The following is a 27,946-nucleotide window of genomic DNA, read 5'->3' as shown; positions in this document are numbered from 1 at the left end:
CTGTCATAGTGATTCCTCTAATGGATCTGGGTAAACTAAGTAGAAAACCTTCTGAAAAGGATTCGCCATTCTATATGCCATTAAAAGCATTTGTGATTCATGGGAAGAGGTCAAAATATCAACATTAACAGGAGTTTGAAAGAAGTTGATTCCAGTTCTCACAGATGACAAGAAAGTGTTCAAGACTTGAGCAGAGAAGTCCCTGCAGATGTGGTAGAAGAAGCAAGAGAACTAGAATTAAAAGTGGAGCCTGAAGATCTGACTGAATTGCTGCAATCTCGTGATAAAACTTTCATGGTTGAAGAGTCGCTTCTTATAGATGAGCAAAGAAAGTGGTTTGTTGAGATGGCATCTACTCCTGGTGATGATGCTGTGAAGATTGCTGAAATGACAACAAAGGATTTAGAATTACATAAACTTAGTTGATAAAGCAGCAGGGTTTGAGAGCATTGACTCCAATTTTGAAAGAAGTTCTACTGCGGATAAAATGCAATCAACCAGAATTGTGTGCTACAGAGAAATCGTTCGTGAAAGAGTCAACTGATGGGGCAAACTTTATCGTTGTCTTATTTCAAGAAAGTGCCACTGCCACCCAACCTTCAGCAACCACAACCCTGACCATCAGCAGCCATCAACACTGAGACAAAACCTTCCACCAGCAAAAAGACTATGACTCACGGAAGGCTCAGATGATGGTTAGCATTTTTAGCCATGAAGTATTTGATAATTAAGATACATCCATTTTTTTTAGACATAATGCTGTTACACACTTAACAGACTACAGTATAGTGTAAACATAATTTCGATATGCACTGGGAAATGAAAATATTCATATGACTCCCTTTACTTCCATATTCGCTTTATTGTGGTGGTCTGGATCTGAACCTGTGATATCTCTGAGGTATGTACGCCTGTAGGTTGTGACAGTTCTGTTTAAATTAGTGAAGGTAATGTAAAACTGAATGCAAACTGAACAACAGAGGTCCCCTCAAAGTCTCAAAAACACAGTTGGCAAAGCACTTACTAGGTTTTCCAGCCCTGCATAGAAGGGTGTTGTGAATGAAGGTTTTAAAAGAAAGAATCATCTCTAGAGAGGAGAACAGAATTAGACATTTTTGCTTTAATTTTACCAAACAATCTTCTCACCTAGACCTGGATCTCCTGAGCAGGATTATCCACTTGCACATTTACTCCATCTTGGCTTTGTCTACATATATGACCAATTTTAAATGAATGACTTGGGATTCTAGTTTATGAGCCAGTTTCTTGGGTGTGGCTGGCCTTGTATTAGCTCACTAGACCCTAAGAATATACTCCTCCCCACCAAACACATGAAATGATTTATGTATCTAGATATCCAAATTGGCCAGTGTGAGGACTGTCCTTAGCAACCACATACAGACACGGCTTCCAAGAGAAGTGGGCAAAATCATCTGGAAGACCTTACTTTGCTACAGTGATCATAATTTTTTTTTTTTTTGCGGTATGAGGGCCTCTCACTGTTGTGGCCTCTCCCGTTGCGGAGCACAGGCTCCAGACGCGCAGGCTCAGCGGCCATGGCTCACGGGCCCAGCCGCTCCATAGCATGTGGGATCTTCCCGGACCGGGGCACGAACCCATGTCCCCTGCATCGGCAGGCGGACTCTCAACCACTGCACCACCAGGGAAGCCCTACAGTGATCATTCTTAACATTAAGTGGAAAATTCAGCGCTGGAGACTCACCTGCTTTACTTCTCCTAAAATCCCTATCCCATGAAAAGCATCACATGGACTACACTGCAGCTAACAGAAATTGTAAGTGGACCGTACAGGGTGTGTGAATTGATAACCTTAAACTCAAAGCACACAGACAGTTTTAAAGGGTGGCCTTTAAATATATGCTAGCAAGCTACTGTAATGAACTGAAATCAAGACTCCTATTATATTATACAATAACCAGCCTACAGGACTTCCCCTAACAGTTGTGATTTTAATTGGATTAAAGAATTTCTAGCATGTTTTCCCTCTAAACAACCCACATGAAAATACTTGTCATTCTTTAAATGCTTTTGTTCACTCCCTCCTATATAGGCACATAAAACTATGGAAAATACTAGCCAGATAAAAAACATATATCGAATCACAGAGCTGAGAAAGAATTTAAGAATTATCTAAATCTACTCCTTAAATTCAGATAACTAAATAAGCAGATGAGTATTTCATTTTTCCTTTAGCATCGCTCAGAAAGAAATCAGAAAAACCCTGGAAAAGTTATCTGTCTTTGCTTAGTCTTTTCACTGGAAAGCAAGAACTAAAAACGGTGATTTAGGTTTGCTAAGGCAGAGATGGAAAAACGGAGTTATGTTGCAGCCTAGAAGTTATGTCGGTTTTTATCTCAGATCCATGGAGTAAAGAGACACCTCGGGCAGGTCTGAGGCATGTCCTGGAACAGTGTGGGATAATACTAATCATAAGTCCAGAAGCTGTCTGAGCTCTGACAACTTGCTCTAGACCTGAGGTCTGGGCAATTTTAATCTGAGTCACTATTTCCTATCTACAAAATGGAGGTAATATACACCCCTCAGAAAGGTCTTGTGAAGTTAACTGCATGATTAACCTTAAGCACTACACAGTCTAAAGGCCTCACTTCAACAGATTGGGATCAATAAGCTAAGATGAACTCCTGGAGGCCACGGAGTGAATGTTATTCACGTGAATCCCAGCACAGCCCACAGCACTACAAAGTTAATTCTAGACAAACAGGCCAAATTATACCATAACAGGATTCTGAAACAAGGCCAGCTCTGGTCATCCCAACATGTAGCTCTTGGAAGAATATACAGTGACAGTTCAGTTTCTCTTCAAGTTGTGATACTTTAAAAATTTGAAAGATTAACCAGTATATGTGGGAACTTATTAGCACATGATTGCTATGTATGCATTTTCAATTACTAGAGGAAATACAGATGATTCAGTAAATGAAGTTAGACAAATGGGTAACCAATTGGAAAGAAAGAAATTGGAATCCACAGCTCATACCAAAATAAATCTCAGATGCATCAAAATTTGAAACATAAAAAAATGAAACTATAAAAATACCTGGTGATTGAGGGAAACTCAGTAAAGGGTACACAAGATCTCTCTGCACTAATTCTGTGAATCTACAGTTATTTCAAAATAAAAAGTTAAAAAAATACTTGGTGAACCTGAGATAATTATGTTATAATACTGAAATGAGGAAGGCCTTTCCAACCGTGACAGTTGGAAGTTTGTAAAGATGTAAAACCCACCTAAAATTAAATATTTGTGCATGTCAAAAGCCTAATTATATACAAAATCAAAAAACAAGTCAAGGGCTTCCCTGGTGGCGCAGTGGTTGAGAGTCCGCCTGCCGATGCAGGGAACACGGGCTCGTGCCCTGGTCCGGGAAGATCCCACATGCCGCGGAGCGGCTGGGCCCGTGAGCCATGGCCGCTGAGCCTGCGCGTCCAGAGCCTGTGCTCCGCAACAGGAGAGGCCACAACAGTGAGAGGCCCGCGTACCACAAAAAAAAACCAAAAACAAAAAACAAGTCAAACAGAAAGAAAAATAGATGCATCTCATCTCCCAAAGGGCTAATTTCCTCAATATATGAAGACTGCCAGCAACTTTTTTTTAACATCGTTATTGGAGTATAATTGCTTTACAATGGTGTGTTAGTTTCTGCTTTATAACAAAGTGAATCAGCTATACATATACATATATCCCCACATCTCTTTCCTCTTGCATCTCTCTTCCTCCCACCCTCCCTATCCCACCCCTCTAGGTGGTCACAAAGCAGCTGAGCTGATCTCCCTGTGCTATGTGGCTGCTTCCCACTAGCTATCGATTTTACATTTGGTAGTGTATATATGTCCATGCCAGTCTCTCACTTTGTCCCAGCTTATGCCAGCAAATTAATAAGAAACAAGCCAACAACCTGACAGAGAAATGGATAAAATATATGAATAATTTATAGAAAAGGAAATAGAAATAACTCTAAAAAAGACATCCAACCTCACTCAGCAATATAACAAGTTCAAAGTTAGAGTGAAATACCATTTTTACTTTATCAAATAAAGTCTGATAACATACTTTGCTGGCCAAGGTACAGCAAAACAGGCACCCTTGTACATTGCCGGTGGGAATTTAGACTGGTACAACCTCTGTCAGAGTGATTTGGCAATATCTGTTGCAATGCAAATATTCTAGGTATATGTTGAACACTTGTGTGAAAGGTACACATAGAAGAGTTTTTACAATTTTTAATAGCAAAAGAAGTGGAAACTAACCAATGTACACCGATGTGAGACCTGTTAAAAAAACTGCCATACTCATACCAGGAAACACTATGTAGATATAAAAAGGAATGAAGTAGGGCTTCCCTGGTGGCGCAGTGGTTGAGAGTCCGCCTGCTGATGCAGGGGACACGGGTTCGTGCCCCGGTCCGGGAGGATCCCGCATGCCGCGGAGCGGCTGGGCCTGTGAACCATGGCCGCTGAGCCTGCGCATCTGGAGCCTGTGCTCCGCAACGGAAGAGGCCACAACAGTGAGAGGCCCGCGTATTGAAAGAAAAAAAAAAAAAAAAAAGGAATGAAGTAGCTTTTTCAAAGCTGCTATGGAATAATCACTAAAAACCATAATTAACGCCAGGTACAGGATAAATACTTCCGTATCTCTGGAAAGGTTGGTAAGATATTGGTAACAGTGGTTACTTATCTTAAGTTAAAAATTAACACAACAATCATCTATATTTATTAATGTTTCCCAAACTTTATGGCCACGCATAAAAGGGAGTGAGCCAAGCAGTCATGACCATAATCACGTACATTTACTGAGTCCTTGGTATAGGGTTTGAAGCTAAAGCCTGCTAAAAAAAGATTCACTAAGCAGGGAAGAGCACATTATCAAAACAGGTCAAACTCACCAGTAGATGGTATGGATTTATAAAAATTTGATGTAGACATCAATATACTGAAAACCGGCTGACAGAAATCAGGTGTCATTTATCTTTGTAGCTCACTCACGTCCTCATTTCCCAACCTAGCATACACTCTTAAAACAAAGCAGGTATTCAAGTGTTCATTAGTACATAACAGATTGAAAGGATGACTGGATGGGATGGATGGGATAGATGGATAGATGGATGGATGGGATAGATAAAAAGATGGATGATTGGAAGAAAGAGTAGACACTGAAGGACTGTGATCTCTCTCTGCTCCCGTTTCCTTCTGACACTGGGCCAGCCTTAGTCTCCTTGTGCTCTCCTATACAAATGGGAGGTGCTGGAATTTACAAATAATTAAGAAACATGATGGTAACCTCCACACAACTCGGTGGATAATTCCTAACAGGGTTGGCAAAACAATGCTCCCACCTTCCCCAGCCCCTCCGAAATGTCCATGCCTTAATCCTTGGAATCTCTAAGGGACTCTATAGATCTAATTAAGGTTACAGACCTTAAAGTAGGGAGATTATCGTGGATTATCCAGGTGGGCACAATGTAATCACACGAGCCGTTTCAAGCAGACAACTGTCTCTGGTTGGAAGAAGACAGGAAGACAGAGAGATTGGACGCAGAAGGATTCAGTGCACTGTCGGTGGCTCTCAGATGTAGCAGCCCACATTCAAGGACTGGAAAGAACTCCCCTAAGAGCTTAGGCAGCTCTTGCTGACAGCCAGCAAGGACACATGGACCTCAGTCCTGAAACCACAAGGAACTGAATTCTGCCAGCAACCTGAATGAGCTTGGAAATGGATTCTTTCTAGAGGCCTCTGATAAGAGCCAAGATGGCCAGCACCTTTGAAACACAGAGCAGAGTGATCACCCTTGCCAACCTGGACTTCTGACCTACAGAACTATGAGATAATAAATTTGTGCTGTTTTAATCCACTCAGCGTGTGATAATTTGTTATGGCAGTAATAAAAAATGAAGACTTCCTGTTCAGCTTAAGAATCATTTGTGGAGCCTGTTCCATGTGAGGCCCTGCGTCAAGTGTTTAGGGTAGAAAAGTGGGCACACGTTCTCAAGGAGCTCGCAAGCTCAGAAACCATTAAACAATGCTATGATACAGTTTAGCACAGCACACTGCAGGAGTACAGAGAAGGGTACCTAACTGTGTGACGTCCACAGATGCTTTACTTACTACTCCTCCAATCTCTCCCTCTTCCAATGAATTGGACCACCAACCTTCTTACAAGTCAGAAACAGAAGGCCATCCTAAACTCCACTGACCCCTCCAGACCTGTGATTTATATCACCCTAATAATACTCCTCCTAAAAGTCCCTTCTCTTTCCCTCACCCCCATTTCTTCCCCCAACCTCTGACTGCTACTTTCTGACCTTTATCATCTCTTACCTAGATTACTATAATGACCTCTCGATTAACTTTCCTGACTCAATAGCCATCCATTTCCCCAAATCCATTTCCCCCAATCCACCAGGGTCATTTTTCCAAGGATTAAATTGAGCATGCCATGTTCCAGCTCAAAATCCTTCAAAGACTGCCTGCAGTTAAAGTCTAACTCCTTGGCTACTCTTAGCAACCCCTCTAAGCTCTACTAGAGCCAAAACTGTCTCTGCTTGGCTTCTAATTCCAGTGCCTAGGAAGGGTCTGGCACATAGGTGTTTCTTGGAAAGTATTTGCTGAGTAAATAAAATCAACCCCTGCTGACGCTGCAGCCTCACTGCTTCCCTTTCAGCAGCCCCTGTTCACTATGCTCCTACTACCCTAGCCTTCGCAGTCCCAGCCTACTCCACCTTCCCTCTCTCTTCATGCTCCACCTTCCTCTCATGGCTAAAAAGCCTCGTTCACCTGGCTGGTAAGCAGATCTCATTTTTGTTAAATTTTGCCCTCCTCTAACAGGGTTATGCTCATCTTACAGCTCTGTCTAGTCTCTTCTGAGCCCCTGATATAACTGTCTCCTCTTCTACCACAGCATCTGCGGCAAACCCTCTAGTACAACGCTACTCAAAGCTGGCCTGTGGACTGGTGCTGGTGTCCAAATGGTTTATTACCATTCTGGTCCAAGGTAAGTCCAGAAATCAGGTGTAAGTACTTAGAAATGTTTATGGCAATTTGACATTGCAGGGACATCCAAGTATGTGATACTTGTTGAACAAGGTATACACCAGTTTGGATGTTGTTGAATTAGTGTGGTGAGTCACACGTGGTGCAAACTGTATCTTAATCATGTGCAACAGGACCACTTATTGGTCCGTGATAGAGCAAAAACAAAGAACAACTCAATTGGTCCACCATCACAGAAAGTCTAAGGAGCACAGCTCTAACTCACTCAGGTACGTTCCCATCTTCCACCTTTTGGGATGTTGTTGGCTGCCTGAGACAATGCAGATGTTCCATAAATCTCAGTGAAAAAATTAATAAAGATGTGACTGATAAGAAGACTTCCTAGAGGACATGAGATCTGAGCTACTTCTTAGTGACTGGCAGGAATTGGGCACTTTGGGGTAACAGCATGGGCAAATGCACTGAAGAAGAAGTGCAAATGAGGAATAGCAAGAAAAGATGGTAGGACTTCCCTGGTGGCACAGTGGTTAAGAATCCGTCTGGGGACATAGGTTTGACCCCTGGTCCGGGAAGATCCCACATGCCATGGAGCTACTAAGCCCATGCACCACAACTACTGAGCCTGTGCTCTAGAGCCCGCAAGCCACAACTACTGAGACTACGTGCCACAACTATGGAAGCCCACGTGCCTAGAGCCCATGCTCCGCAACAAGAGAAGCCACGCACTGAGAAGCCCACACACTGCAACGAAGAGTAAGCCCACGCAGCAATGAAGACCCAATGCAGCCAAAGATTAATTAATTAATTAATTAACTTTTTAAACAAAGAAAAGATGGTGCATAGGCAATGCAAAAGGTGAAATATTATGCCGAAGCATAATGATGTTGAAGAGCTCAACCAGACGGTTCTGCCAGTGTCCAACCACCCTGACCCCCTCCCTCAAGCTTACCCCAGCAGCACCCTCTCAGTAAGCGTGTGCAAGCCTTAGCAAAGGCAGAGGGAGTCCCTGAAGGGTTTTAAACCAGTGTTGTGACCTAGCTCATGAAGGATGAATGTCAGGGGGTGAGAAAGGCAGGGAGACCAACTAGGATTTAACTGCAATCATCCCAATGAGAAATGCTGAAAGCCCTCAACAAGGGCAGAGATAATTTAGTGATGTGCAGTGGTGGTAGACACAAAGTCAAGAAATATTTGTGAGGCAATACAGGAAGGGCTTGGTGATTCGCTAGACAGGATAAAGACACAAGGTAGCGTGACTAAAGTTTCTGGTTTGGTGGAGTGAGTATGTGCGTGGTGGTGTCACCAGAGGAGATAAGGATCACAGAAAGAGGAACAGGTTTAAGAGGCAGGGAATTCATAAATTCCAGTGTTACAAGCCTGTGGGACATTCAGGTGGAGATGGCCAGCAGGCACTTGGGAGAAAGGTCAAGGCTGCAGATACAGATTTGGGAAGCTTTCACATCTAGATGGTGATTAAAACCAGTTGTGGATGAATGAGAAGAATAGTGGTCTAAGCATTTCTCCAAAGAAGATATACAGATTGCCAACAAACACATGAAAGGATGCTCAACATCACTAATCATTAGAGAAATGCAAATCAAAACTACAATGAGGTATCACCTCACATCAGTCAGAATGGCCATCATCAAAAAATCTACAAACAATAAATGATGGAGAGGGTGTGGAGAAAAGGGAACCCTCTTGCACTGTTGGTGGGAAAGTAAATTGATACAGCCACTATGGAGAAGAGTATGGAGGTTCCTTAAAAAACTAAAAATAGAACGACCATATGACCCAGCAATCCCACTACTGGGCATATACCCTGAGAAAACCATAATTCAAAAAGAGTCATGGGGCTTCCCTGGTGGTGCAGTGGTTGAGAGTCCACCTGCCGATGCAGGGGACACGGGTTTGTGCCCCGGTCCGGGAAGATCCCACATGCCGCAGAGCGGCTGTGAGCCATGGCCGCTGGACCTGTGCGTCCGGAGCCTGTGCTCCGCAACGGGAGAGGTCACATCAATGAGAGGCCCGCGTACCGAAAAAAAAAAAAAAAAGAGTCATGTACCACAATGTTCACTGTGGCTCTATTTACAATAGCCAGGACATGGAAGCAACCTAAGTGTCCACTGAGAGTTGAATGGATAAAGAAAATGTGGCACATATATACAATGGAATGTTACTCAGCCATAAAAAGAAACGAAATTGAGTTATCTGTAGTGAGGTGGATGGACCTAGAGTCTGTCACAGCGTAAGGTAACTCAGAAATAGAAAAACAAATACCATATGCTAACGCATATATATGGAATCTAAAAAAAAAAAAAAATGGTTCTGAAGAACCTAGGGGCAGGACAGGAATAAAGACGCAGACGTAGAGAATAATGGACTTGAGGACACAGGGAGGGGGAAGGGTAAGCTGGGACGAGGTGAGAGAGTGGCATGGACATATATACACTACCAAATGTAAAACAGATAGCTAGTGGGAAGCAGCCGCACAGCACAGGAAGATCAGCTCGGTGCTTTGTGTCCACTAGAGGGGTGGGATAGGGAGGGTGGGAGGGACAAGCAAGAGGGAGGGGATATGGGAACATATGTATATGTATAGCTGATTCACTTTGTTATACAGCAGAATCTAACACAGCATTGTAAAGCAATTATACTCCAATAAAGATGTAAAACAAACAAACCTGACAGAAACATCACCTTGAATTCTTAGCATCGCACCATCTGTGTTTCATCCTTTTTTTTCCCCTCATGTGTATTCCTTCATTTGTTGAGCATCTCCCCCATGGTTGCATATAAACTTTGTGAGAGTAAAGAAAATAAATAAATAAGTACCAGGGATGTAATATACAACGTGATAAATATAATTAACACTGCTCTATGTTCCATATGAAAGTTGTCACGAGAGTAAACCCTAAGAGCTCTCAACACAAGGTAGAAAAATGTTTTTATTTCTTTAACTCTGAATCTATATAAGACAATGGATGTTCACTAAACTTATTGTGGTCCTCATTTCAGGATGTATATAAGTCAAATAATTATACTGTGAGCTTAGAGCTTATGTATGTCAATTATACCTCAATAAAACTGGAAGGGGAAAAAAAAAAGGGAGAGGTGTAAGAGAGCTGATAAACCAGAGGCTGTGGTTCGAAGAAGGGATATTAGAATTGATGATTTTTTCTTGGCACATTTCCAGGTGAAGAGGCCCAGAGATGCGCTATGAAAGCAGGCAATTACAGTCTAGTAGAGCTTATCACAGTTGGGTCAGACAACAAACTTTGTCTGATGAGGCTACTCGTAGTTGGCCTCTGAAAGGGTTTTGAAGTCTCCCAGAGAGAGAGAGGATGGGGAGATGCCAAATCAAGTCAGATGCCAAAGTCCACAATGTGTGTGGGACTGAAGAGGGAAATGATGGGCAAAGAGGTTTAAGAAAAGCAGAGAGCAAAGCTGGAGAGGGAGGCATCCAGAAAAGGAGAGTTTTGTTTTACTTGCCCATGGAAGTGAAAAAGTAAGTTTGATTCAGATGTGGCAATGGGAAGACAGGGGAATTCTGGCCAGTCCATCCAAACGTGTAGTACCTTTGAATACGAGAAAAATCCTCCATTTCTCACCCCCAACATCAAACCCGTCAGCAAATCCTGACAACGCTGTCTCCTAAATATGTTTTTAGAATCCAAGCACTCTTCACTCTACTGGTGGTCCAAGTCACTTTTCATTCTACCGGTGGTCCTCCCTTATCTGAATTACTGCAATAGCCTCTCAACTGGTCTCCCCGATTTCACCTTTGTCCATCTCCAATGTATTCATCACGCTGAAGAAAAAAACAAAACAAAAGAAAAACACCCAACTGATGTCACTTCTCTGCTTAAAATGCGCCAATGTCTTCCCACCTCACTCACACTAAAAGTCAAAGTTCCTATAAGTGGCCCTGACTACCTCTCTGACCTTTCCTCCTCTCACGTCTTCTCTTACTTAGCTAGTGTCAGCCACACTGGGCTCCTTGTCCTTTCTTGAACACGCCAAGAACAACCCTGCCTCAAAGCATCTGAAACCACTGTCCCGACAATGTGGAATTCTCTTCTTGCAGATACCTGCATGCTTCTTTACTTTTTTCGGATCTCTACTAAAATGTCACCTTCATCACCCCATCAACATGCACTTCCCTGTCTTTATTGCTTTATTTTTCCCCATAGCACTTTTCATCATTATTTTTATTTTTTTTAACATCTTTATTGGGGTATAATTGCTTTACAATGGTGTGTTAGTTTCTGCTTTATAACAAAGTGAATCAGTTATACATATACATATGTTCCCATATCTCTTCCCTCTTGCGTCTCCCTCCCTTCCACCGTCCCTATCCCACCCCTCCAGGCAGTCACAAAGCACCAAGCCGATATCCCTGTGCCATGCGGCGGCTTCCCACTAGCTATCTACCTTACGTTTGTTAGTGTGTATATGTCCATGACATCATTATTTTTATATATTTCACCAACATTCTATATTTATTTGTTTATGGTCTGATTCCCTCCACTCCCCAGTAATACTCTGGAATATGAGCTCCTTGGGGGCAGGGATCTTTTTCTGTTCTGTGCATTGCTGCCTCTCTAGCACCTGAGATGGTGCCTGGGATGTGTCAGACATGCAAATATTTGTTGAGTGGATGGATGGATGAACCTTTTCATGAGGAGCGTGTGGGCATGGGGTAAGGGGAAGAGCCATGATCCAGTTATTTTTGGCAGGTGATAGTACTGAAGATATGATAGAGTTTGAACACAGTGGAACAGGGTTTCAAAGGATAAAAGACAGAGCTGAAGGTGTGGTTAACAGTAGGAGGAGACAACAGAAAGGCTGTAATACCTAGTAAGGCATATCTCTTATAGGCAGTAACCAAGAATCATGAGAGGAAGGGTGGAAATCAACTGACCTCAAATACTTCGCCTTTGAGACAAGCCAGAATTGGCAGTAACAGGTTCATTCTGGGTGGGGATGGGAATAGGGAATGAAGCCTCATCAGGGGAGGGAGATGGTACCCAGAGTAGATGGGTAGGTCATGTGGATTGATGACTCCTAGAGAGAACAAAAAATCTGAACATAGGGAAAGTATTATAACACACATGTGCCTAATAGCACACATCCCTAAAATATGCAGAGAAGCCCATAAAAGGAAGAAAAACAAATGGTCCTCAAAAAGAAGTGTGGATAAGAAAAGTAACCAACAGTAAAGACTAAATTGATTTATCCTGCTTTCTATTTCTGGATACAATTCATTTATCCAGCCTCATCCAGGATTGCAGCGTTCCATAGAAGTGAATGTTTTAGATACTGAAATGCTTATCTGTAGGTGTAATCACTTCAAAAAGTGCTTCTGATAGAAAAATGTAAAACATTTTTTAAAAGATTTCAACCATCTTATACACTGAAACTTTCTGGATGATTCAGGGATATTAGTAAGACCAGCAGTATCACAGCACTGCTCTCTGGGCCTATCCATGTCTACAGCTGTGGACCTTTGCCCTACACTAAAAAGTTCCAAAACCCGTGTCTGCTTCTGATGTATTTCCTGTCTCCTCCCTATCAGCTTGTTAGCCACTACATTGTCTGTTAACAGCATTCCTGGTTCTATAAGACCCCATTCTTTCTAACTTGCTGCCCTTAATCTGCTATGGGATGAGAAACTAGATAAACAATGATGCTGGAATGTTTAAAATAATGCTATATGGAAAAATAAATAAATAAAATAAAATAATGCTATATGGGCTGTGATTAAAAACCAGAGGATCTCCCTATGGGTCAAGTACAGATTTACTCAATGGACTTCAGGACACTGTCTTCTCTGCTCAGGGATGATCTCCCTGCTTTCTTACTGATTTTCAATAGCATTTTGCAAATGAAACTTCATAATAAACGGCCCCTGGGTTAGCAGACTTGTTCCTGTATCTACACCATATTCTTCATTCAGTTCTAATAAAATGTTATTAAGGTGTCTCAGTGCTGTTTCACAAATTAAAAAGTAACACAGATTGTGAACAACAGAGGATCTGCATTTATTCCATGTCTGCAAAAGACATGGCCAACTGAGAACAAAATTTATAATTTGATTATTTTAGCTGAAGAAAAGGTTTTCCCAGGGAAAAATACAGTTACATTCCTAAGCTAGGAGACAAATAGATTTAATGCATAATGTATGTAAAATACAATACATTTATAATAAAGTATAGTATTGCTAAATAGCATTACTTCATTTTTAAGTTAAATAATTTTGATATGAATGATTCTAGAATTAACAACTTAGAAAGACAAACATATCCCCCCACTATTTATCTGGATAGAAAAATAGAGTTTAGTTCAATATTATCTCAGTGTGGGCGCCTCCAGCTATGGCCCTTTGAAACAATAGCTCAACATCAAAGAGAAATTGCAAACCAATGCAAGATTAAAACAATGCCCTATAAAAGTGGTCACAGCAAATATTTACAAATGTCTTTCTAAATAAACAAAGAAAGACTTTTCCTTTCCAGTTAGTTTTACAGGCAATACTTAAATGATTTCCAAGGATTTTTCCCTTGGTGGGGGAGGAGAGGCGAGGGAGAAATTCTAATGATTCTGGCTTTATCTACCATTATGAGTTTCAACCATCTAATCTTTGAAATATATCAACAATTGCTAAATCTCTAAATATCCCATCATGAAGGAATTGCCCTGAAAAAGTCACTGATTAAAAGTCTCAAACTCTACAAATGAGCATGTAATTTGTTCACTTAACCTGCAATGATTACGAAGGAATAAAAACAAAGGAATTACCAGTATCTCAGTCAAAACCTTCCTCTGATCCAGTTTCTCTAAGACCAATTTTGACACCACAATCTACCCATGTTTCCAGGCTCCAAACCTTGGCCTCCTACCCTTCCTTCTTCTAGATCTTCCTTTTCTTCACTTTTCCTTCACTTTCTCTGCCTTTCTCATTCCTTTCCATCCATACAGCAGACACCTGTCCAGGCTCTGTGCTGGACCAAGGGATCAATCTTCCCTGATTCACACCCTAGTTTCCTCTCCACTGACAGTGACAAGCCAGCAACCTGAATTGTCCAGCAATTCTCTTGGCCAAGTAAATTTTCTTGCTATTCTCTAAATTCTCTCTATTACACCCTCACAATAACTGAAATAGGAATACATTCATCAGAGACTTTTAGGATTTTGCTTTTTTTTCTTTAAAAGTTATCATGTGTTCTTAAGAGCATAAAGATTATTTCTACTACTCATAAAAACCCAGATAAATAAATGGTTTTACTCTGCTTTATTAATGTAACAGAGTTTATGCCTAAAATTGTCGTTTTTATTCTACTTCAGATAAAGTATTTATAGCTTTAGGAAAATATATTAAATGTGCATAGTATGGGACCTTATGAGAACATTTTAAACTGCTGACTTGGAACTTCCCTGGTGGTGCAGTGGTTAAGACTCCACCTGCCAATGCCAGGGGACACAGGTTCAATCCCTGGTCTGGGAAGATCCCACATGCTGCGGAGCAACTGAACCCATACACACAACTACTGAGCCCACGCTCTAGAGCCTGTGTGCCACAACTACTGAGCCCTTGTGCCACAACTTCTGAAGCCCACGCACTCTAGGCCCGTGCTCCACAACAAAAGAAGCCACCACAATGAGAAGCCGGTGCGCCGCAACGAAGAGTAGCCCCTGCTCGCCGCAACTAGAGAAAGCCCGCACGCAGCAATGAAGGCCCAACACAGCAAAATATTCTTAAAAATAAATAAATGAAATAAACTGCTGACTTTTATGTACCCAGTTCACACTTTTGCCCTGTACTAGCCCCCAAAATAGACGAATTTAAAAAATTCATTTGGCACAGGTGGACACTGCATCTTAAATTGAACACCGAGAATGTAGAAATAGCAAAGTTATGGAAATATATTGTCAGATTATTTAATAACATATTAATACTTACCTACATGAAATAAGCACTGCTAAGTAAGTTTCTGTTGTTTTTAATCTTTTCTTATAACTGTTTGTATAGTTTGTTAAGTGGACTGTATATCATCCTATTAGCCAAGAATTTCTAAACTATTGCCCTTTTAGTCATAACCTGATTTATACGTATTTTTTAAACTTCCTGCTGACTGGATATTTGATGGCATTAATGGATTATTTTTAACTTTTTAGGTGTGATAATGGTACTGTGGTAATTTTTTTAAAGTCCTTATCCTTTGGAGATACACCAAAATATTTACAGATGAAATAAGATTAGCCATGATCCTGGGTGATGTGTACATCTAGTTCATTATAGTATTCTCTCTGCTTTTATAAATGTTTGGAAATTTCCATAATATGAGTTTTTAAAACAAGAAAGAAAGAAAATTTCCATGTTAAAAATGCTTATAAGGTGGTGGTGGTGGTTGTTTTTTAAGTATACTAGGAAATGGTTTGTTCTTCAACTAAGTAGTTTCCAATTTTTTTCCCCAAGAAAAACTCTGACAACCTTTGAAAAAGTGCCTACAAGAGGCTGCAAAGTAATTTACCAAAATGTTAGCAATGGTAATTTCTGGTTGGTGGGATTATGGGTGATGTCTGTTTTCTTTTTGTTACAAGTTTGTTTTGTTTTGTTTTTTTGTTACAAGTCTTCTATATTTCTAAAATCTGCATACAATCTATTATTGTAGTCAGAAAGTAGTCTAACTTTTCTGATTATGTGAAAGTATGATTTTCCATGTCAAGCATAGAGAATCTATCTATATCATAAAACTTTTTCCTATATTTACCATGAAAAATATTAATGAAAAACATGAACACAAAAGTCCAGTTATCCATGCACAAAACGACCTTGGTATGACAGCAGTATGGAAAGGGTGAGTTTTGACTGTCACCGGGGAAATGTGTGCTAAAGAAGGTAATATTGGAGTGATAGAAAGATTGGGAAGATTTTTGTCTCATTTTCGCAAGACAATCTGATTGACGAATACAACTGAGTGCTCATAATGGATCCTCTAAGAGCAAATGGTCCAGGGGTGTCAGGTGTTTCTGGGAATGTAATAAAAGATATCTTACGTAATTTTCATTTTAAGCTTGGCTTGCGCAGGGTTCATGCCTGAATATTGATACGTACCTATCGTGTTGTTTTCTCATATTTTTCTTTTAGATGGGGAGGGAGATAGAAGAGAGGAAAAGTTTCTCTCCATCCTTGAATGAGAGGTAACAGCTGATGTGTTTTTGACCCTTTTGGCCCCAACATCATTCTCTCCTTCTCCTTCGCCACATCACTTTATTTGGGGCAGAACAAGTTGCCTATCTGCCATGTGAGACCTCGCTCACAAGCACAATTCAGGGCTCCTGAGACTCAGTATCAGAAACTGTAAGGTCCTTGGGGGAAGGGACCACATCTCCATTCACTTATTCAATAAATATCTGGGTACCCACTATGTGCCAAGCACCCTTCTTGACATGAGGGATACAGCAAAATCCCTATTCTCATACAGTTTACTTTCTTGTGGGAAGACACATAAGTAAACAAAGATAAACACAAACATCAGGCAAATGTGGCAAAAGTTATGAAGAAAGGAAACATGACAGACTGATGTGATAGGGTCACCAGAGGCAGAGGGCAGCAACACTAGAAGGGTAGCCAGAAAGCTCTAGAACATTTGAGAAGATCTAAGGGCGAACAGTCCTGCAGGAGACAACAGCAAGGGCAAAGGCCCAGAGGCAGGGACAAACAGTACGTCAGAGGAACGGCGAGCGGAGCACAAAGAGGACGTGGATGCTAGCTAACTCGGGGAAGTGGGCATGCAGGGCCTTGAGGCCTCAGTGAAAGAGCCAGGGTTTTATTCTACGTACAAGGGGAAACCACCAAAGACTTTTTGTTGTTGTTGTTGTATAACTATTTTTTTCAAGATTAAATGTGTTTATTTCGAGTTAGTGGAATCAATGGTATATTAGATATCAGCACTCCAAGCTACACGTATGTATTTGCCTCTAAACCTTCACAACATTGTCAGTTTCCATTCCTCTAACATTCCATCACTGGGCCTCCTATTTCTAGCAAAATCATAGTTCAAATGTTTTAAAAAAGTAAAAGCAAGATGATCACCACATGGTGCTTCCAGTGCCCCCAGAAGGATTATAATTGTTTTAAATAAATGTTTATTGTTTTCAATAAAGGGGGAAATTGATAACATGAGCACTATTAATGGCATGACTAGAAGAACAGAATACAGATTACAAGAAACATTTTAGGCTGGACGAGTTAGTTTCCCCTTAGCAAAAACTCCACATAATATCATGGATATGATGTCAACATTAAATTGTTCAATTTGTGGGCCATACACTTAAGCGTATGGGCTAGTACATTTCTGCACTAAAACAGAAGCAGTACAAGCCTTATGTTCTACCATTACACTTCCAGATTTTTCACTTATTAATATACCTGCCAACCTAATGATCCTTGCATGCATTAGAGTTTGCTTTTGTAGAGTTACGTTTATTTTCCCCATCCCTCCTGCTCCCGTAAACATTGCGGTGCGAACTCTTTGCCCAATTTTATGAGAATGTTGCAAAGGACAGCTCTGTGCCACCTGGGGACGGGAATTCCCCGTCCCCTCGCCAGGCTACACATGGATCAGTAATATTGATCACATCTCATCTTACATGCAGACACTGCTCCCTTAATTTATCCATGCCAGAAGCACACGAGTCAGCAGGTATGCATATAAAAATGGAATTAAAAGGAAAAAAAGAAAGAAAAAGCTTTCTTGTTAAAGCCTATTGTCCTAGAAGGAATCCATTGCTTTGAATTCACTTAAAGCCTATACACACGAAATGTGTTTCTTCTGAGAACCTTGTCTAACTCGTGTGTATGACTATTTTTTTAATTATGGTAAAATACACATAAAATTTACCAACTTAACCATTTTCAAGTGCCCTGTTCAGTGGTATGAAGTACATTCATATTGTTGTGCAACCATCACCTCCCTCCATCCTAGAACTCTTTACATCTTATAAAACTGAAACTCTCATCAGAGGCTTTTAAGCAAAGCAGTGACATGATCTGACTTATGATTTAAAAATTAAGTTACTTGCTTGGTAGAGAGTTGATGGTAGGGAGGCAGCAGGATTAGGAGTTTACTGAATAGATGGATTCAGGATACACTTTGGGGACGGAGCTGACATGACCGCTGCTAATTTGGATGTGGGCATGAGATAAAGAAATAAATGAGAAGAGGAGTTGACGTCTAGATGTCTATATCTCCAGGGTCTAGCACACAGAAAACTGCCAATGTTTATTTCATAAATGAGTGAATATTGATTTAACACTTAATAAGTAGAAACCTTTCTTCCCAGAGAACCAGGAAAACAGAAATGAAAACTACCACGGATGAAGCAGATCTCTCTTTTCTAGGGCCTCACTATCGGTACTGTGTCCTTATAACATGGATAAAGTCTACACAGTTGGTTCATGTCAACATTATATGTCTAATTCCAACGTTAACATTAAAAGCTAATCCTTGTACATGTATACAATAAGTTAAACTTTATTAAGCATTTTATATATTTTATTTCATGTCTTTCCCAAATCAATAGCTTTTAACCTTTGAGACTATGGTGCTATGTGCTACCTCCCTAGAGATGATGTGTATACATAAATCTGATGTTTTGGAGAGTTTATGGACCCTCTAATGCCCATCCATAGACCAATCTCAGGTCTAAAAATACCCTGATCTACCTAATGTGAGTTGTTATTGTATATCGTTATAAGAACCTAAACTTTATTAGCCTAGCCCTGGCACCTTTGGAGAAATGCTTTCAAAGGGTTTACCTTCATTCATGTCCATGATAAATGAGTTACCAAGAACCAACATTAATTTACGGGACTTCCCTGGCAGTCCAGTGGTTAAGATTCCATGCTTCCCCTGGAGGGAGCATGGGTTTGATCCCTGGTCAGGGAACTAAGATTCCACATGCTGTGTGGTGCAGCCAAATAAAAATTTAATTTAATTAAAAAAATTTTTTTTAAAAAGAACCAATGTTAATTTAAAGAATATCTTTCCATCTTTACCAAAACTATTATTGAAAGTATTATACATGAAGTGATTCAAGATCCTCTTTATAAGAACCTACCTCATAAATAAATCCCTTTTACAATTCATTTCTAGGGGAAAAAAATACTACCTTAAAAATTGATGTTTTGGGCTTCCCTGGTGGCACAGTGGTTAAGAATCCGCCTGACAATGCAGGGGACACTGGTTCGAGCCCTGGTGCAGGAAGATCCCACATGCCGCGGAGCAACTGAGCCCGTGCGCCACAACTACTGAGCCTGCGCTCTAGAGCCCGCGAGCCACAACTACTGAGCCCGTGTGCCTAGAGCCCCTGCTCCTCAACAAGAGTAGCCACTTCAATGAGAAGCCCGTGCACCACAACAGAGTGGCCCCCTCTCGCCACAACTAGTGAAAGCCCGCACACAGCAACAAAGACCCAAAGCAGCCAAAAAAATAAATAAAATATTTTTTAAAAAATTATGTACACCCCATAAATACGTACTTTACCTTGAGACATATAAGTATGCATTAACTGCCAACTTTCCAAAGTAGTTTCAAGATTTTCTTTGAGGAAGAATTCCTCCCCGATATTTTTCTCATGTAAACCATACTCAGAATTTATTTTCTACAATTTCCACTTTTAATGTTCTAAGTGGACTGAAAACTAAAAAACAAAAACAAAACTTGTAAAGCAAGCTCAGGATATTATCTTTCAAGTTTTCACAATTTTCTCTCCAACTCTTTACAGTTAGTTCTCCTGCCCACTTTTTAAGGCACTCACTTTTATGGAATCTTTTCAGAGAATTCAACATTCCTTTCACAGAAGCAATAATACTCTTTCCCTTTTGCACTTTATAGATTTACACACATTTAAATTATCTAATCACAATAACAAGCATAACTGGCACCAACAAGTTTGCAATACATACAGCCACCGAGCCAGCCATCAGAGCAGGGAACAGGCTGCTAGGAACTGGTGTTCATCATGCCTGGGCAGCATTTGGTCTGCTTTTTGGGGAAATGAGAAGCATGGGCTTGTAGGGTCAACTGGTTAGATGTCAAGAGGACTGTCTTTATATTAGGATGAACCATATGTAATTGCCAATATACAAATACTTCTCCTAGAGAAACGGCAATTGCATGTGTTCAACCTAATATTTCTATTTTTTAATTTTAAAAATATTAACTATATTTAATGTTTAATATCACATCTATTATCCTATTTTTCCCCTCCCTTTGAACAATGAATAGTGGTTCTCACAACTTCATTTTTTTTTTTTTTGCGGTACGCGGGCCTCTCACTGTTGTGGCCTCTCCCGTTGCGGAGCACAGGCTCTGGACACGCAGGCTCAGCGGCCATGGCTCACAGGCCCAGCCGCTCCGCGGCGTGTGGGATATTCCCGGACCGGGGCATGAATCCGTGTCCCCTGCATCGGCAGGCGGACTCCCAACCACTGTGCCACCAGGGAAGCCCCACAACTTCATTTTTTAAATTCCATGTTTGCTCAGGAACAAGATATTAAATAATCAGTAATTAAACTCTGGTTTCCTAAGAATGTGACTTCTACCTTCTTTCTTTCTTCAGGTTAAAGTCACACCTGTTAGAATTTCAAAGAAATTCTTCAAAGACTGAAGGTATAAGCGTGTGCCTTCTAGTGAACTGAAGGGTAAAGAGCAGAGGGATTAAAATGTGAGGCCAGCATTCATTAGTTTGTTTGTTTGGTTCTCAGACATAAAACTTTTTGGCTCAGGGGATCCAACACAGCACTCTCTGCCTAGAGAAGGCAGGAAAAAGGAAAGAAGAGGAGAGGGCAGGGAAGCCCCATACAGGCTTAGGATAAGTCCCCCTTAAATACAAGCAGCCTTTCCTTCTGTTCTGTCCATGTTATGTCACTGAATTATGATAAGCAAACAAATACATCACAAATGTGCTATTAAGACAAAATCCCACAATTGGGGATGGAAAGGAAGGAGCAGAAGAATGGAGGGGCTGTATTTAGTTGAGGGACAACTAGCCAAACCCTCTTTTTCTAGTTCTCACATTTCTACCACTGACCCTAAAAAGTCTAAATCAAGTTTACGTTTATGGTTGTCCTTATGCCCTCACAAAACTATCGTTGGATATCAGAGCCCTAGTGTCTCTCATACCCGCTAAATCATCAACCCACTGAGTTAGTATGCAGAGGGGGAAGAACCTGAACATTGTAACCATAGCTGGGTTTAAATGCTAGCTTCGCACTTGTAACCGTGTACCCTAGCTGAGCACCCTTTCTGCTTCTTCACCTGAGCACCTTTCTTCACTTTTCTGCACCCATGTGTGCTGTGAGGATTCTGGTGCAGACCTTGCTGGCTTTAGACAATTCCTGAGAAAATGCACAGAAAGTGCCTGACTACAACTATGACTGATGTCTAAAAGATGCCCAAACGTTTCACCTCATGATTTTCAGCAAGCAGGTAAAAACTTAAATGCAGGCTTGAGCTTTCTATAAACATGTGGCACAAGATCGTTTTCTATTCCCAAATTGTTATGTACACTGAGCATAATCAAGATATCTCATGTAAATAGTGAAGGTAGCTGTCCTTTCCAGATCAGATAGAGAAAGGAGATAAAGCCTCCACGGGAGAAAGGGAGGTTCCAGAAAGGTTAAGTTGCACATGCAGACAGGTGCTTTCAAACTACAAATCTTGGGCTTCCCTGGTGGCACAGTGGTTAAGAAATCGCCTGCCAGTGCAGGGGACACAGGTTCGGGTCCTGGTCTGGGAAGATCCCATATGCTGCAGAGCAACTAAGCCCGTGCACCACAACTATTGAACCTGCGCTCTAGAGCCCGCAAGCCACAACTACTGAGCCCGTGTGCCACAACTACTGAAGCCCGTGCGCCCAGAGCCCGAGCTCCGCAACAAGAGAAGCCACCGCAATGAGAAGCCCGCGCACTGCCACAAAGAGTAGCCCCTGCTCGCCGCAACTAGAGAAAGCCCGCACGCTGCAACAAAGACCCAACGCAGCAACAAAGATCCAATGCAGCCAAAAAAACAACAACAAAAAATACAAATCTTAACAGGTCCCTTCCCTTCTTAAAGGGCTCCACTGGCTCCCCATTGTCTGTAGGATAAAATCCAAAATCTTTACTAGGTGAATCAAGGCTCTCAGTAAGCCAGCTGTGCATACCTAGGCAACCTCTTCTCACACCCTCCTCTGCAGTGATTTTACAGTGTTTCCAATTCTCTGAATGCACCTGCATGCTCTCAGCCTGAATTTGATTTCCCACCCTCACCCCATTTCTCTGCTGCCCCAACTCCCAGTCTTCCTTCTTTTGGCTCAGGAGGACAACTTTGTCTGCCTTTCTCAGCTCGGCTTCCCCAACGCTCTGTGTTAATCACAGTTTTCCACACTGTACTCTAAGTGTTTACCTCCCTTGAACCCACATAGATCTGGACGGGCTTCAGCACCCTGCCGACTACTTTGCCTGACGCAAAGCTGACACTCAAATGTTTGTTGAGTATGCAACTTCTGAAACTCCCTGATTTTGGCTAGATTTTGCTCTATACCTTATGTTAGAGGGGACAAAGGAGCTGGGCTGCTGGTGTTCAAGGCCTGTGCTGCTTCTCCAAGTAGATGAAGATTTGTCTTTAACGTGGCACATTTATGAGTTATATGTTATATGGTAACTTAGTTCCTCTGAATAACGGTCTGTTTAGAAATATTTATCACTAACAAAAAGGATAATTTTACTTGTCAAGGCAATAACATGTGCTTTTAATATATCTAAATCAATTAGGAATAATTAAAAATCTCAATTTTTTTAAAAAAGACCAATCTTATAAAGTGCTAAATTTGCATTAGTGTTCAGCTATTTCATAACATGTGAATGGTCCAAATTGGATGAGTCACAGAAATACATATAAGATATATTCCTCTCTAAAAATGTGTTTATGGCATGCTTCTTTCCATGCTATATGGTGTGTTTTATTGAAACTCAAGATTAGTTCTCAATTTAACATGCTACTGTATATACAAAGGCTCCAAAATTATTAGTTTGGTAAACAGCATTCTTCTATATTCTAAAGCTGATGTTTGCACATGTAGCACACCAAGGAGAATAAGCAATTAAACAAACTAGAAAAAGTCTTATTTCTTTTTTTTGTTTTTGTTTTTGTTTTGCGGTATGTAGGCCTCTCACTGTTGTGGCCTCTCCCGTTGCAGAGCACAGGCTCCGGACGCGCAGGCTCAGCGGCCATGGCTCACGGGCCCAGCCGCTCCGTGGCATGTGGGATCCTCCCGGACCGGGGCACGAACCTGTGTCCCCTGCATCGGCAGGCGGACTCTCAACCACTGCGCCACCAGGGAAGCCCAAAAAGTCTTATTTCTTCAACTCGACCAGTAAGTACCTGAGGTCAGAGGCTTTAAGTATATTCCACTGTCTAGCATAAAGAAACAAATCCCAATTTGTAAAATGACATAACTGCAAAGGTAAGCATTACTGTGACTTAAGTTGTTTATAACTGTTGCTAATATACCTATCCAAAAACGGAGGATTAGTTAAGGAAATTACATTAAAATTTTTAGAATATAAGGCAGACAATAGGAGTTTTGGAAAATACAGGTGAAAAATGTTTACTATGTATTATAAGGAAAACACAACATACTAAAATTCTATATGTAGTAGGATGTAGGAAAACATGCATTTAAAAAATGAGAGAGGGGACTTTCCTGGTGGCGCAGTGGTTAAGAATCTGCCTGCCAATGCAGGGAACATGGGTTTGATTCCTGGTCCAGGAAGATCCCACATGCCACAGAGCAATTAAGCCTGTGCACCACAACTATTGAGCCCGCATGCCACAGCTACTGAAGTCCGTGCGCCACAACTACTGAAACCCACACGCTCTAGGGCCCATGTGCCACAACTGCTGAGCCTGCGTGCTGCAACTACTGAAGCCACGTGCCTAGAGCCCGTGCTCCGCAACAAGGAAGCCACCACAGTAAGAAGCCCGCGTTCTGCCACAAAGAGTAGCCCCCGCTCGCCGCAACTAGAGAAAGCCCACGCGCAGCAATGAAGACCCAACGCAGCCAATAAATAAATAAATAGAGAGAGACAAAGGTAAAATGGCAAAATATTTAGTCTGGTCGACTCACACTCAAGGTGTCAAAACTCTCTTCTTGGCTCGCCAATCTCACCGTTTTGGTACATCCTTCCAGTTTTCTTTTCTCCTCTCCTCAACCCTCCCCAAACACAGCCAATTCTTCCTCGACAATGCCTCTCAGGACTAGTCCAGGCCCACATTACCTTATACAGAGGTTTCGAGAAAAGATTCCCATTTGGCTTTTCTGCAGTCTCATTCAACTATCATATCTACTGCCAGAAGAAGACAGTCATTCTACTGCTAAATATATCTACTGTGGTAATCTCTTCATTTATGTTTTATGCATTTTTGTGTATGTGTTATATTTTTCAATGAAATTGGGTTTTTCTTGTAACTCTGTGTGGCTTCATATTTTGTTTGGCTAGGATGAGGTTAGGATTCATGGCTCTCTGCTGATATGGCCCTACTTCCTTACCCTTCTAAATGGAATGTTTAGCCAGGGTAGCTGGGTTCCTATCTGCAGCAGTGGAGTTGGCAGAGGTTTCCCTGCCCGTCCTCTACAAAGCCTGCCAGGTCCCCCACGTCTACCAACGCATCCTTAACACCCTGTAAAACCCGGCTTAAAAATTTCAAAAAGGTTTCCACCATTATTCAACCCACCCAATATATGCTACATTAATTCATCTTGCATCATATTCTGCAAACATTTATCAAGCAACTACTAGTTGTAAGGCTTGAAAAGTTAAAGTCTTAAGTTGTTAACAATCTTTCTGTGGACCATGAATATTTATGAAAGAAGCTAACCAACAGTAAAAAGAAAAATGACATAAGTGATAAATGAATGTTCAGGAGTGGGGAAGAGGGAGACTGGTGAAGAGGAGTAGGGAACGGGGATGAGAATGAGGAAGGCTAGAAGGAAGAGACAAGGTAAAAGCCGACAGAAGAGGTTTCATGATTGGGAGAAGTGTGATGTGAGACTTGACTGCTGTTTTGCACCTGGGTGACTACAATAAAAGGGAGGGAGGCTGACATAAATGACACTAACTAGAAATGCTTTGGGGCAAAGCAGGGCAAGTCCAAATGGAATATTACAGTATGCACGGACATATGCTACACTAAAACTGAATAAGATACATGGAAAGCACAGAATCTTTCTTTTTTTTTTTTGCGGTACGCAGGCCTCTCACTGCTGTGGCCTCTCCCATTGTGGAGCACAGGCTCCGGACGTGCAGGCTCAGCGGCCATGACTCACGGGCCCAGCCGCTCTGCGGCATGTGGGATCCTCCCGGACCGGGGCACGAACCTGCGTCCCCTGCATCGGCAGGCGGACTCTCAACCACTGCGCCACCAGGGAAGCCCCCAGATACATGGAAAGCACAGAATCTTTAAGTGGGTAAGTAGCACGGATTACCTAAGTAACAAAATTCTATGAAAAGAAAACCTAAATGAGTACAAAGTCACACAAGAAGGAAAAGAAGGACCTGAGACTGAGAGCATAGTCAGTGAACATGAAAAAGCACAGGACTTCAAGAAAGTAAGGATGAAGAAAGGAACTCTAGGTGAGGCAGTATGCACAGTGGTTAATAGCCTCAACACTGGACCAGGGCCCCTGAGTTGGAATCTCCTCCTGCTACTTGTGCGTCCTGGGCAAGTTCCCGTGTCTCAGTTTCCTTATCGGTAAAATGATAATGTTATCATTTATTTACCCCCATAGGATTGTTGCCAGGATTAAAAGAGTTGATACATGTTCTTAGAACAGTGCCGGGCACAGAAGCATTCGATAAATGTCTGCCATTGGGGGGAAAATATTTTTTTAATCGTCGGTGACCTTGAGGAGAACAATTCCTGGCCAGTGGTAGAAGCAGAAACTACAAAATAAGGGAGTTAACAAGTGATGGCTAAGAAGCCAGAGGCAACCCCAGAGTATCGAAGACTCTTTCACAGCAGTTAAGCAATACAAGCGAGAAGTGAAATAAAGAGTAACCTGCGAGTACAGGGTTAAATGAAAATGCTTTTCGAGGGAACAGCTCAGCAAGAGGAAAAAGGCTTGGCTCGCTAAAACTATTCTTCAGTCTTTGTGCGACTTGTTTTCCCAACCACACAGCGATTGGACAGGGGTAGAGACCATATCCTTCCTGTCGCAGCTTTCCCAAGAGCGTTCTCTCGGCATCCGGTAAGTTTGAATCAGCGCTGGCTGATTAGGGGAGAAGGCCCATTTCCTAACCAACGATACCCTGTAAGATGAAACAACAGGCTTTCCGATTTCCATCTCCGGCACGACCTGTTCCACCGCTGTGTACTCATCACTCTCCTCAGCCAGCAGCTGCCGTCGGGACAGGATGCAGCTCGGGGAGCCAAAGAGGCAGCGCCCGCTGCAAGAGCAACGCCCCAAGTTCATTCCGGCCTCGAGGACACAAAAGCGCCCCAGAGGGGAAAAGCAGAAAGAAAGGGGCTCGGGGATTCTATGGGGGGGGGTTCGGGGTGGGGCGAGCGAGCCCAAATCCAGGAGCTGGGAAAGTGACCTCGGAGGTCAAGGTCGAGCAGGTCCCTCTCCCTTCCAGTCCCACCCGCAAGCACCTTTGTCCTCCCGCCCGGAACAGCTGGGCCCTGTCCCGCGGGAGCGCTCGGGAGAGGCTCAAAAGCCCAGGGGCGGCGGGGACCACCGTCCCTTTGGGATGCTGGGGGCGGCGGTGGGCTCCCAGAGAAGGCGCAGGTGAGCGCGGCGGCCCCTCCCTCCGGCGCGAAGGGCTTCGACCCTGGGCACCCAAAGACGGCGCGGCAACAACTTCCGAGGGGCCCGCCAGAGTCCAGGCAGGGCCTGGCCGGGCTCCCGAGTCTCCGGGACCCGTATCCCACTCCCCGCGCGCCGCGCCCAAGTTCTTTCCACGGGGCTGCTCCCGACCCCTGCCCCCGGCGTCTCTCTCCCTCCCCCCATCTCTTCTCCTCAGCGCCTCGGAAAAGTTCGGCCCCGGCCCACCGGCTGGGAGCCCCACACTCACCCGGCGAGGAGCTGAGCCCAAGTGCCCGGGCGCGGGCGCAGAGGGCGGCGGCGGCGGGCGGCGGCGCTAGCGCGGAGCTCCTCACAGCGGGCCCTGCTGCCCCGGCAGCCGACCGAGCTGGAAAAGGGGTGGAGGCCGCCGGGTGTCACCTGCCCGCTCTCCCACCCCGCCGCGTGACGCCGCGGAGCGCCGCCCCCTGACCGCCTGCCGCCGCCGCCGCCGCCAGGTACTCGCGAGGGACCGCGGGGAGGAGCCTCCCTCCCGGGAGGGATCGACCGGGAAGGGCGCGCGGCCTCGGTCGCCCCACCTCCGCCTGGCTCGGCGCCCCGCAGCTCGAAGCGCGGCCGGGACGGGGGACCGAGGACCGCTCGGGGAGATCCAGACTAATTACATTTCTTTCTGAGCACAAATGTCATCACCTGAGGTCATCTCGAGGCTTAACATAAATAGTGTGAAAACTGTCGTCATGCATGACTCAGGATTGAGTTGCAGAAAAATCTGAAATGAGGAAAACCTGGCCCAGGGTGAGGCTGGCGGCGGAGAGGGAGAAAAAAGGGGAGTTCTTGCTCCTGAAAAGGCTATTCGGAGGGTTAATTCATTATCTGAAATGGAGGCCAGACCCAACGGCGGCGAGAGACCCAATTTGGGTCAGCTCCATCCCCTGCTTATTAAAAACTGGAGAATTGCCGCAAATATTGGGGAGTGAAGGGGGCTTTTAGAGCAATGAAGAGGAAATTGTATATAATCTAAGTTAACTTTTCTGCCCTGGTTAGTAACAGCTGCTGCTGCAG

The 27,946-nt window shown here is 42.9% G+C and overlaps 1 protein-coding gene across 1 annotated transcript in view; it reads right to left on the bottom strand.

The window, feature by feature from the left end:
- The window catches only part of ELOVL7 (ELOVL fatty acid elongase 7), a 72,255-nt gene extending 44,899 nt beyond the window's left edge, over positions 1 to 27,356 (bottom strand). Inside the window, exons 1-3 of the mRNA XM_060009453.1 lie at positions 27,156 to 27,356; positions 26,390 to 26,528; positions 19,582 to 19,738 (exon numbers count right to left, since the gene is read on the bottom strand). The gene's annotated coding sequence lies outside the window, so the exon portion shown is untranslated. The remainder of the gene's footprint in view (positions 1 to 19,581; positions 19,739 to 26,389; positions 26,529 to 27,155) is intronic.
- Between the last annotated feature and the right edge of the window lie 590 nt (positions 27,357 to 27,946).

This window comes from Delphinus delphis, chromosome 3 (assembly GCF_949987515.2).
Source record: "Delphinus delphis chromosome 3, mDelDel1.2, whole genome shotgun sequence".
Lineage (NCBI taxonomy): Eukaryota > Metazoa > Chordata > Mammalia > Artiodactyla > Delphinidae > Delphinus > Delphinus delphis.
Note: the sequence above shows the minus strand (reverse complement) of the source record. Positions and strands in the feature narration are given on the sequence as shown.